General features: G+C 43.2%; 1 long non-coding RNA gene across 1 annotated transcript; it reads right to left on the reverse strand.

Moving 5' to 3' along the window:
* Positions 1-7,184: 7,184 nt before the first annotated feature.
* On the reverse strand, positions 7,185-9,803 carry LOC140719830 (uncharacterized). Its single transcript, XR_012097014.1, has 2 exons — positions 9,703-9,803; positions 7,185-7,361 (listed from the first exon to the last, which is right to left on the reverse strand). It is a non-coding gene; the product is annotated as an uncharacterized lncRNA (long non-coding RNA).
* Positions 9,804-10,035: the final 232 nt, after the last annotated feature.

Genomic DNA, 10,035 nt, shown 5'->3' on the forward strand with positions numbered 1-10,035 from the left:
ACGCACAAAATGTTGGTGGAACACAACAAGCCAGGCAGCATCTATAGGGAGAAGCGCTGAAGGGTCTCGGCCCGAAACGTCGACAGCGCTTCTCCCTATAGATGCTGCCTGGCCTGCTGTGTTCCACCACCATTTTGTGTGTCCTATTGTCTATTGTCCTTTTTGCCCTCTTAATTTATTTTCTTACACGTAGTCCTACATCCCTTATATTTCCTCTTTCACCAGAAGAGATCCTTAAGGATGTTTTCATTGTTCTGACATTTATGTGATTATTGGACTGTACTTTCTATTGGTCTACTTCAGTTTATGTTTTTTGTTCTTTTTTGTTGCCAATTGGCGGGTGGGTGATATCTTACTTTCTATGTGAAGGAGGAGTTGAGGATTTGGGGTCTGATTTTGGTGTTGGTGTTTTTCTGTCTGGGCAAATCTGTTAGTTTTTTTGTCTGAGAGAGAGGGGTTGGGAGTTTTGATGCTATTGTCACTGTTCTTTGCTCCAAGGAGAGCGGTTAGGGGACTTGATATTATTTTTGCTTTTTTCTGCGAGAGAGGGGGCTGAGAATTTGATGTCATCATCACTTTGTTTGTGTGGGGGGGGGGGTTTGGGGTTTGTGAGTTTTGTTTATTATTCTTTTTCACATCGGGGTGGGGATTGATGGACATCCTGTGAATCCTTCATTGAATTCATTTGAAATTCAAGGTCATTGAAAGCCTTAAGAAATTTGACTGTTGCTCAAAAAGTAACTTTAAAAATATAACAGTGATGCAAAATCATGGTATAAAATATAAAAGGCAAAACACAGAACGTTGACCAGTTTAGCACTGGAAGCAGCAATAAAATAAGATTTTATCATTTGCTGTGTTCCTGATTAACATTACAATATAACATAATGGAACATCATTATCAACATCCTTAATACAATAATAATATAATTAAGACTGCTGAGTGATTAAAAATTAATTGTGAATTTATAAAAAAATGACAAGTAAATTGTGGTTTTAATTGAATTGTAAAAGAGGAAAATATAATACCAATATTTTTGAAGAGTACAAATCGAAAATGCTTTGTCTATGTCAGGAGGAAATGAGACGTGGAGTGAGAAGGAGGAAGTAAAGGTCAGAACATGGGGAGGAGTAGACAGAGATTTGGGGTAGATAGGAGCTGGGGTATAGCGGAGCTCGGACCTTCATTCATTTCCCCTCCCACAGAACATCTCTCTAATCGCCTTAACTCTCTTTCCGTCCTCTCTGACCTACTCTTCATCTGAGTACATTTAATTTCTTGCTTAATCTCTCACTCCCTATCTATACATCTCCTTTTCCCTTTCTCACTCTCTCTCCCCATCCCCCATTTCAGTTCCTTCATCTTTCTTTCTCCTCTGCCCATGAGCCTGTCCCGGATGGTGGGGATCCATGATAATGGATGCTGCTTTCCATCACCGATGCATCTTGTAGATATGCTCAGTGATGGGAAGAGCTCTGCCTGTGGTGGACTGGGCCATATCCACTACATTTTGTAGGATTTTCCATTCATGGGCATTTACATTTCATTCCCCTTGCTAGAACAGTTGAAACAGCAAGTGTGTGCCTCAGTATACTGTAACTAATGAAAATCACTTGTATACTTTAAACAGTCCTGCACCTCATTACTCCTGCTGTTGTGTGATGAACTACAGTCAGACCCAAACCTATTCTGAGCAAGCACATGCTGCCACTGTGGATGGAGAGGAAGGGATGAAATGGGATTAGAGGGAATATTTCTGGATCAGCAGCAGAAATCCTATATGATTTACTCCTCTCGATCAATGTTAAATCCCTTTGTGGTGGAATTAAAGTCACACCAGTGTTCAGCTAGCTCAACACAGTGCATGGAGCAAGCCCAGCCCTGAATGCCTTGTAGAATTTATCACTTAAAAGATTTGAGATGGTTTCACAGGTCAGGATACATGCTGTTTCAGGTGATCTGGCAGGTAAAGGGGATACTACCTGTCTGTAGGACATTGAAGGCCCATCACTATCATCATTATGTGCCATGTCTTATAACAAGGGCCATTATGGACTTTGACCATGACTGTTCTTGGCAAATTTTTCTACAGAAGTGGTTTGCCAAGTTCTTCTCCTGGGCAGTGTCTTTACAAGACGGGTGACCCCAGCCATTATCAATCTCTTCAGAGGTTCTCTGCCTGGTGTCAGTAGTTGCATAACTAGGACTTGTGATATGCACCAGCTTCTCAGACCACCTGCTCCCATGGCTTCATATGACTCTGACTAGGGGCTAAGCAGATGCTACACCTTGCCCAAGGGTGACCTATAGGCTAGTATGGAGAGAAGGAGTGCCTTGCACCTTAGAGATGTATCTCCACCCTGCCACCCAATTGAAGGCTATAGGGTTGGATGATAATCAGGATGCTCCCATTTTTCTGGTGAATATGATAATCTTTTATTCACAGTTAATGATGATATTCAGTCAGTGGGGGACACCAGCAGCAACAAGCTGGGTACACCATGGCCTGGTATGGAAGCTCTATTGCCCAGGAATGGAAAGGTGTACAGAAAGCAGTGGATATAGCCTGGTTCATCACAGGCAAACTTCTCACCAGGTTCATTTCCAAGAAGTGGTGCCACAAGAAAGCAACATCCATAACTCGGGACCTTTACCATCTATGCTCTCTTCTCACTACCACCATTAGGCAGAAGGTACAGGAGCCTTAGATCCCACACCACCAGGTTCATGAACATTTATTACCCTTTAACCATTGGATTCCTGAACCAGCATGGATAACTTCACTCACCTCAACTCTGAACTGAATTTCATAAATGGCAGGCTCACTGTCAAAGACTCTGCAATTCATAACACCATAAGACAAAGGAGCAGAATTAGGCCATTCAGCCCATTGAGTCTGCCACACCATTCTATCAGGGCTGATTTATTGTCCCTCTCAATCCCATTCTCCTACCTTCTCCCCATAACCTTTGACAACCTTACCAATGAAGAACGCATCAACTTTTGCTTTAAATATACCAAATGATTTGACCTCCACCGTCTTCTGTGGCAATGAATCACACAGATTCCCCACCCTCTGGCTAAAGAAGTTCCTCTTCACCTCTTTTCTAAAGGGATGTCCTTTTCGGGAGCTGGTTCTAGACTCCCCCACTATAGGAAACATCCTCTGCACACTATCGAGGCCTTTCAATATCTGATAATTTTCTCAGATTCCCTGTATAAGTTATTTATTTTTTATTTGCCGAAGTTGTCTCCTTTTGCATGTTGGTTGTTGGTCAGTCTTTGTTTATACATAGCTTTTTTCATAAATTCTATGGTATTTATTTATTTTCCTGTAAATGTCTGCAAGAAAATGAATCTCAAGTTAGTTTATGGTGACATATAAGCACTTCGATAATAAATTTACTTGACTTTGACTATGACTAATACGAGTCAGCTATTCGACTCATTGAGTCTACTTCACGAGGGCTTCACTGCAACCATGGAAACGGGAGAATGCAAGTTCTGCAATAACATGAGTACTTGAGATGGGTGTGAAGAACATCATAGTTTCACATCTCAAGATCAGCAGGCATTGCCAAATCTCAGAGTGGTCCCATTCGGTGGGGTCCAGGAGTCTGTATACCCAAAGAGCTACATAGAAGGATTTAATGAACTCCTACAGTGGGGATATAAAGAATTATGGGGAAAGCTCCTGGTGATAAAATTGTCTATTAAATTCTACTATTAGTCAAGGTAAAAATGAAGAAGTTTCTGGAAATGAACAATAGATCAAGTGAGCAAGTCAAGGGAAAGGTAAAATTTGCCTGAGGTCCTTCATTAGCAGTGTAAAAATAGACTTGGCTTCTCCCTATTCTCTTGCTATTCTATATGGTACCTTCCAAAATAACAAGCTAGCTTTTCAGTGGGACAGACTAATTGCAAACTGCATGCAAATTGCAGCTCAGTTAACTGCAGCTACTTTTGACCCTGTAAGGATAACGAACACTAATTGTTATTCAGTAAACTCGGGGTAAAGTCATCTGGAGTTTCATTGTATAGTTGAAAATGATGGTTAATTTTATTCTCCGCAACTGAGTTTTCCTCTTCAACAATTTTTCTTTGCGTTTATAATCAAGTGTAAGACTCGCGAACGATGCTTGCAGAAACGTTATAAAATAGCTGGTAACGTAGATGGAGAACATTGCGTCCGCTCGCTCTTCCGAAAGTTCAACAGAGAGTCCCGCTGTTGGTCACATGACATGTCAATCAATCAACATTGTCTGCTGAATTACCTACAGTCCCCGGTATTCCAGACCCCCCCCCTCCCCACCACCACCAGCAATCTTTGCGTGATTTTCATGTGGTAGGATTGTGTTGCATCCCGTGAATTTTGTGGCCTGTGTGTCTCCTTTACCAAGTAGAAAGGGTAGAAGAGAAGAAATGAGAGCTGCTGCTTGACGGAGTACCTAGAAAATTAATCTTTGATTCCCAGATATTGGTAACAATTGGTACCACTTACAACACACACTCAGCAGGTCAGGCAACGTCTATGGAACTGAGTAAACAGTTGATGTTTCGGGCCGAGACTCTTCTTCAGGGCTCCTTATGTAGGGTCTGGGCCCGAAACGTCGCCTGTTTGATGCTGCCTGACCTGCCGAGTTCCTCCAGAATGTTGAGTGTTTTGCTCTGCTTTTCACCAAACGCAGACTTTCTCCTGATAACAGTTGTACAGATTTTGGGTACGGCTGTTCAATTTGACACATCGACAAGGATACACGGAAAGCAGACCACTTTAATGACATCGAGACGTCAGGATGTTTTATCCACTTTCATCGATGTCGCCTGACCTGCCGAGTTCCTCCAGCATTTTGTGTGTGTTGGTCCGAAGTTAATTTTATCAGTTTCCAAATACAATACCATTCCTTGCTTCCCCAGCTGTCTTTGTAGTTGGCTGTAACGACACTGTCACTGGACAGGTAAGGAGAGCCGTGATTGATGGGACTATCAGCCGCATCAGTAAATAGCAGGACATGCATTAGAGTGTATCCTACCACTGCCCTGTAGCGGTAATATTCACAGTAACCCCCCTCCCCCTCCCCATTCAGTTACCCGGGGCGGAGAAGGTGTAGGCAAGTTAAAGCAGAAATTCATTAATATTTAAAATTATATAGTTTAGATTTAGTAAACACAATTAATGTATTCAAAGTCCAAACAAATCCACGGTGATGGCAAAATACAAAGTTTGCCTGTGTCGAGTTATTTTTTATACATATTTTACTGAAATCAGCGTGGAACTGGCCCTAGCGGCCCTTTAAGGCGCGCTGCCCAGCAACCCGTGATTTGACCTAGCCTAAATCACGGGGCAATTTACAATGACCAATTAACCTAGCAACCAGTTCGTCTTTGGACCGTGGGAAGAAACCGGAGCACCCGGAGGAGACCGTACAAGCTCCTTAAAGGCAGCGAAGGGAAGTGAACCAGGGTCTCTGGTACTGTAAAGCGTTGTCCTAACCACTGAGCTACGGTGCCATCCCGAGGTATGGATCGTGGCGGATTGGCGATGAAAGAAATTATTCATTTTCAGAGAATTCTGATGTTGAATGCAATGCCCGAAGGGGTGAACGAAAGGGGGAATTCAGGGGAACTTTATGAATTCGAAGGCGTAGCTAATTGCTTGGCGCTGGAGATGGTGGAGGAGATTGATGGTGTGGGGAGTCAGAGGCTTTTTTTCCCAGGGCTGAAATGGCTAACAAGAGAGGGCACAGTTTTAAGGTGCTTGGAAGTAGGTACAGAGGAGATGCCGGGGTAAGTTTTTTACTCAGAGAGTGGTGAGTGCGTGCAATGGGCTGCCGGCAACGGTGATGGAGGCGGATACAATATACGGTCTTTTAAGAGACTCCTGGATAGGTACATAGATTTCAGAAAAATAGAGAGTTATGGGTACCCATAGGTAATTTCTAAAATAAGTACATGTTCGACACAGCTTCGTGGGCCTGTGCTGTAGGTTTGTTTCTATGGCACGGACCCAATCGGCCTTTGTGATCGTTATAATTCCGTGATTCCATAATTGTATCACTAGTGTGGTTTATATATTACTGGATTAACACCTCGATCAGGGAATCAAATTCACTCAACACCAAGCGGTTCGGCGAGCGCTTAAAATCTTTATTCCTGCAAAACAGTTAAATTTGAAATGGGGATTGTTGGTGATGGCATGCTTTCAGTACCGCATTAGATATTTTAATTAACTACGGCCCAAACGCAGCTGTTTTTTTAAAAATGCGACTCTGGGTTCAAACCTCCAACTGAGCCCACGGGACAGGCGTTGCCCCAGGAGAGCGAGCAGAGATACGCTCTATCAAACCCCAGGACACATCCGCCGTTATAAATATGGATAACCCCGCCGCGGAGAATAGGCTTTGAAAGGAAATTGCGGCAACGCCTTGTGTTTGTTGTCTGCACCTGTTTCTGTGTGTTTAAAAATACTGCGATCCCTTTGGACCTGAAGGTTGTAGAATAAATCTCTGATCTAGAGGGAAAAAATGAGGGAGAAATATAGCGTTCCCCTCCCCCTTGACTGATGAATATGCAAATATTAGAAATAAGCGAGTCACATATCCTCCGTTTGTGAACTGACTTTGACTGGCTCCAACCCCTCCGGGAGCCCGTTCCATCAAGAGTCGCAGACATTTATTTAATTCCTAATGGGAATAGCTATCGAATGAAGGAAACACACACAGACATGACAACATTATACAGTTTGAGTTCTCTTTTGGTCTCGGCAATTGTTTGAAAATTGTGCTCACTAATTTCACGTTCATTCTGATTATTCGACCCCAGAATAATTTACCTCCCACTCGGAGGTAGTTATCAATGTACAAAAATCCTGGAAGATGAGGCAGAGATTTATTTTACATAGATTACTTGAACTCATTGTGTTCTTTTGTATGTTCTGTTTAAGCCCATCACCCCTACTGGGGCATAGGCTGCTGACAGCCCCTCGCAGGAGTCCTGTGTCCTGGGCCATTTCCCAGGTGTAGCCCGTCAGCTTGGTAATCCTTCCTCTCCCTGTGACGGGGTCTTAGGAACTTGTGTTGGTGTTTCTGTAGCACTTTTTTTTCCCGAGATGGGGTTGCTAGCCTCATGCTCAAACTCCCTCCTTATGCCGCTCGGGCTATTCGTGGCGGAGTTTTTTCTAATGTTACTGAAATTTTAAGTAAAACAGAGTTGGAGGGCGGAAATGGTCGAACAATCCCCATTTTCACGTCAAGCATCCGTGCTCGCATTTCCTCTCTTTCGGCCACTTCAACAAAAATCTCTCGAGTAAACTGTCACGCTGTACTTTCATCCTCCCGCCTGTGGTGGCGCTGCATTGCCTCTTGGGAGGAAAGTCAAATCGGAGCGTCTCAGTTACTTCATTCCTCATAAATATGTACATCGCCACATGTAATGGGGAGCGTGCACTGAATATGCATGGGTACATAAATCTATTACAACAATATGTCATCAATAGGTTATATCGAGGCAAGTGTTAAAGAAAATTTATTTAAATGGAAATAAATTTGCTAGTTACATAAGCGTACGCTACATACAGGAAATTTTGACGAGACTACATTGCTCCAATTTCCACATGTATTTAGCTATCAGACGACAGAGAAGCGGGCTATCGGGTCCTGCAGAATCAATTGTTTATGTTCAGTGTAAGTCCAAGTCTTCCTTCAGCCCTCTTCGTCAACCCCCCTCTTTCTTATTTAGCCCAGCTTTCTCTAATTTGCGCTCGGAACAGAAATAAATTAATCACGCTCTTCCATGTTCTGCTGGGCCTTTAGTATGTCTCACTTTGGCTTAACTTAACTACGTGTAATGTAATTAGCCCAACCTGATTTGTGGTGGAGTTTGTTCTTTTTTTTTACCTTCTCTGAGGGGTGTGCTTCCGATAGAATCGTCCTTAACATGTTATCAAAGTGACCTCTGACACTCTCCGTTCAGGGAAACGGAGGATCCTAACAGCTTAATGCTCTCATCACTTGATATATTTAAGTAAAATAAATTTATTTCAGTACTAGTGGTCTTGCCCTATTTGGCTCGACCAATTTTACTGTTAGCGATGCTAATTAAAGCGGGTGCACGTGTTCGAGTGGAGGTCGGCAATGGTGAGGAGGTTTAATTGACGAAATGACACTACGATCTTAGATATGGCGTAAGTAAAATAATTCTTTGCATAACTATTTTTGTCTCTGTTACAGAGTGGAATCAGGAACTTCGTTTTGAGAGAAAGTCGCATCTGCGGAGCAAGTGGAACAAAAAGGGACGCGACCCGTCGAGGGGAAATCGTTCGGTTTAAGGGCAGAAGGAACCTGAAAGATGAGGTGGAGGGAAACGTCATCGCTAAGTAGATCAGCCGTCAAATGGGGAAAATCCGGTACTGAAGAATACGGATGAGAGGTAAACGTCCTGGCCCCAGATTACCGATAGAAATGAGCGATAATTATGGTTTGAGAAGTGAGCGGGGCCCATAGGCTCAGAGCTGTGTGGAGTAGTCTGAGGTTCCACTAAGGAAAAGACTGCGTCAAACTGGCCGTGCCCAGGAGCAGTCGGAACACTCCCGCAATAAAGTACTGGGGAATCGGTGATTATTTGCAGCGATTCTACCGACCGGGCAGAATCGTCTGAGATCTGACTGGCGGTTCCATGCTTTTGAAGAAGGACCTGTTTACTGTAACAAGCACAAATAAGAAATACTGGAAAGGAAATGCGCTGCCGTTCAAGCAAGATCTGTGGATGGAGGAGCAGGATTAATGTTTGACCTTGTTACTGTCCCACCATAGTGGATTAGGCCAGTCGATGGGATGAAAGGTTATGAACCTGAAACTTTTGTATCTCTCTGGCAACTCCTGTCCAATATCAACAATTATTTCTGTTATTATTTCGGGTTTCCAACGTCTGCATTGGGGTGGGGGGGGGGGGGGGAGTTGGACCATTGTTTACCGTAAGATGAGGCCAGTAGATTGGGAGGAAAGTATAACATTTCCAGATCTATAAAACAAAAACGAGCGAAATATGTAGAATATTTGCTTGGGAGAACTAGGAGTAGCCTATGGGGCTATAAATATATCACGAACATCAATCAATCCAATAACCCCCTATAAAACTAGAGTTACATTTTGCAATTCGATGGAGGCAAGGGGTAAGTAATGGGGACCTCACAGACCCGTTAGTGGACTGCATGATGTGCACCTCGAGTTCTGTGCAATATTTTGAACGTCGGGAAGAACTTGGAAATACTTTTCAACACTACTTCCCGATGGATAGGTTCTGGCACTGCGTGGTTTCGGCCAACTTTCGGAGTAGCGCCAGGGGTTGAGTTGGGATCATTTGTAAAACTGAACTAGGAATAACGGCGAGGTTGGGCCGGTTGATGGGATAAGACTAGGCTAGTGCTGGCAGTAATACCAAGAAATGGGTCGCCTCGAAGTCATCGCTGATTTGGCATTTGCTGAAAATTAACGGTGTGATTGGGGGTTAACGTTAGGCGTAAATCTGAAGCAAATTCTATAAACAATACCCCTCAAAACAACTAATTCCAGAACGGAACCGGTATCATCCCACCAACTATTGTCTTTGCAGCTGTGCTCCCCTCTGTATCACCTCTATCGCGACAAACATAAATTGGTGCTAAACGGGGCGAAATAGAATATTTGAGTTCAGAGTCCACTTACGTTCCATGCTGATATTTTAAAAAGCACCATTGTCCAGTTATTTAGCCACTAAAGCCCAGATTTTTCACATGCCGGGGAAGGCGGTTGAGAAGGATGCATTAAACCAGCGAAATCACCCCGAGTCCGCCACTTCTCTTGCTGTGTCTGCATCCTTTCGCAAAACAGAACCAAATATTAATTTACACATACTTGCTGCTTGCTCAGTCTCCGATACTTAGATTTATCAATTTTAAATTGGTATTTATTAGTACTTTCTTCCTTGTGTTTAAGTTAACTCGCGGAAGTAGCAAGTCTTGTGACATCTCATTTTTATTGAACTGCTCCCGTAATGTA

This window comes from Hemitrygon akajei, chromosome 32 (genome assembly GCF_048418815.1).
Source record: "Hemitrygon akajei chromosome 32, sHemAka1.3, whole genome shotgun sequence".
NCBI lineage: Eukaryota > Metazoa > Chordata > Chondrichthyes > Myliobatiformes > Dasyatidae > Hemitrygon > Hemitrygon akajei.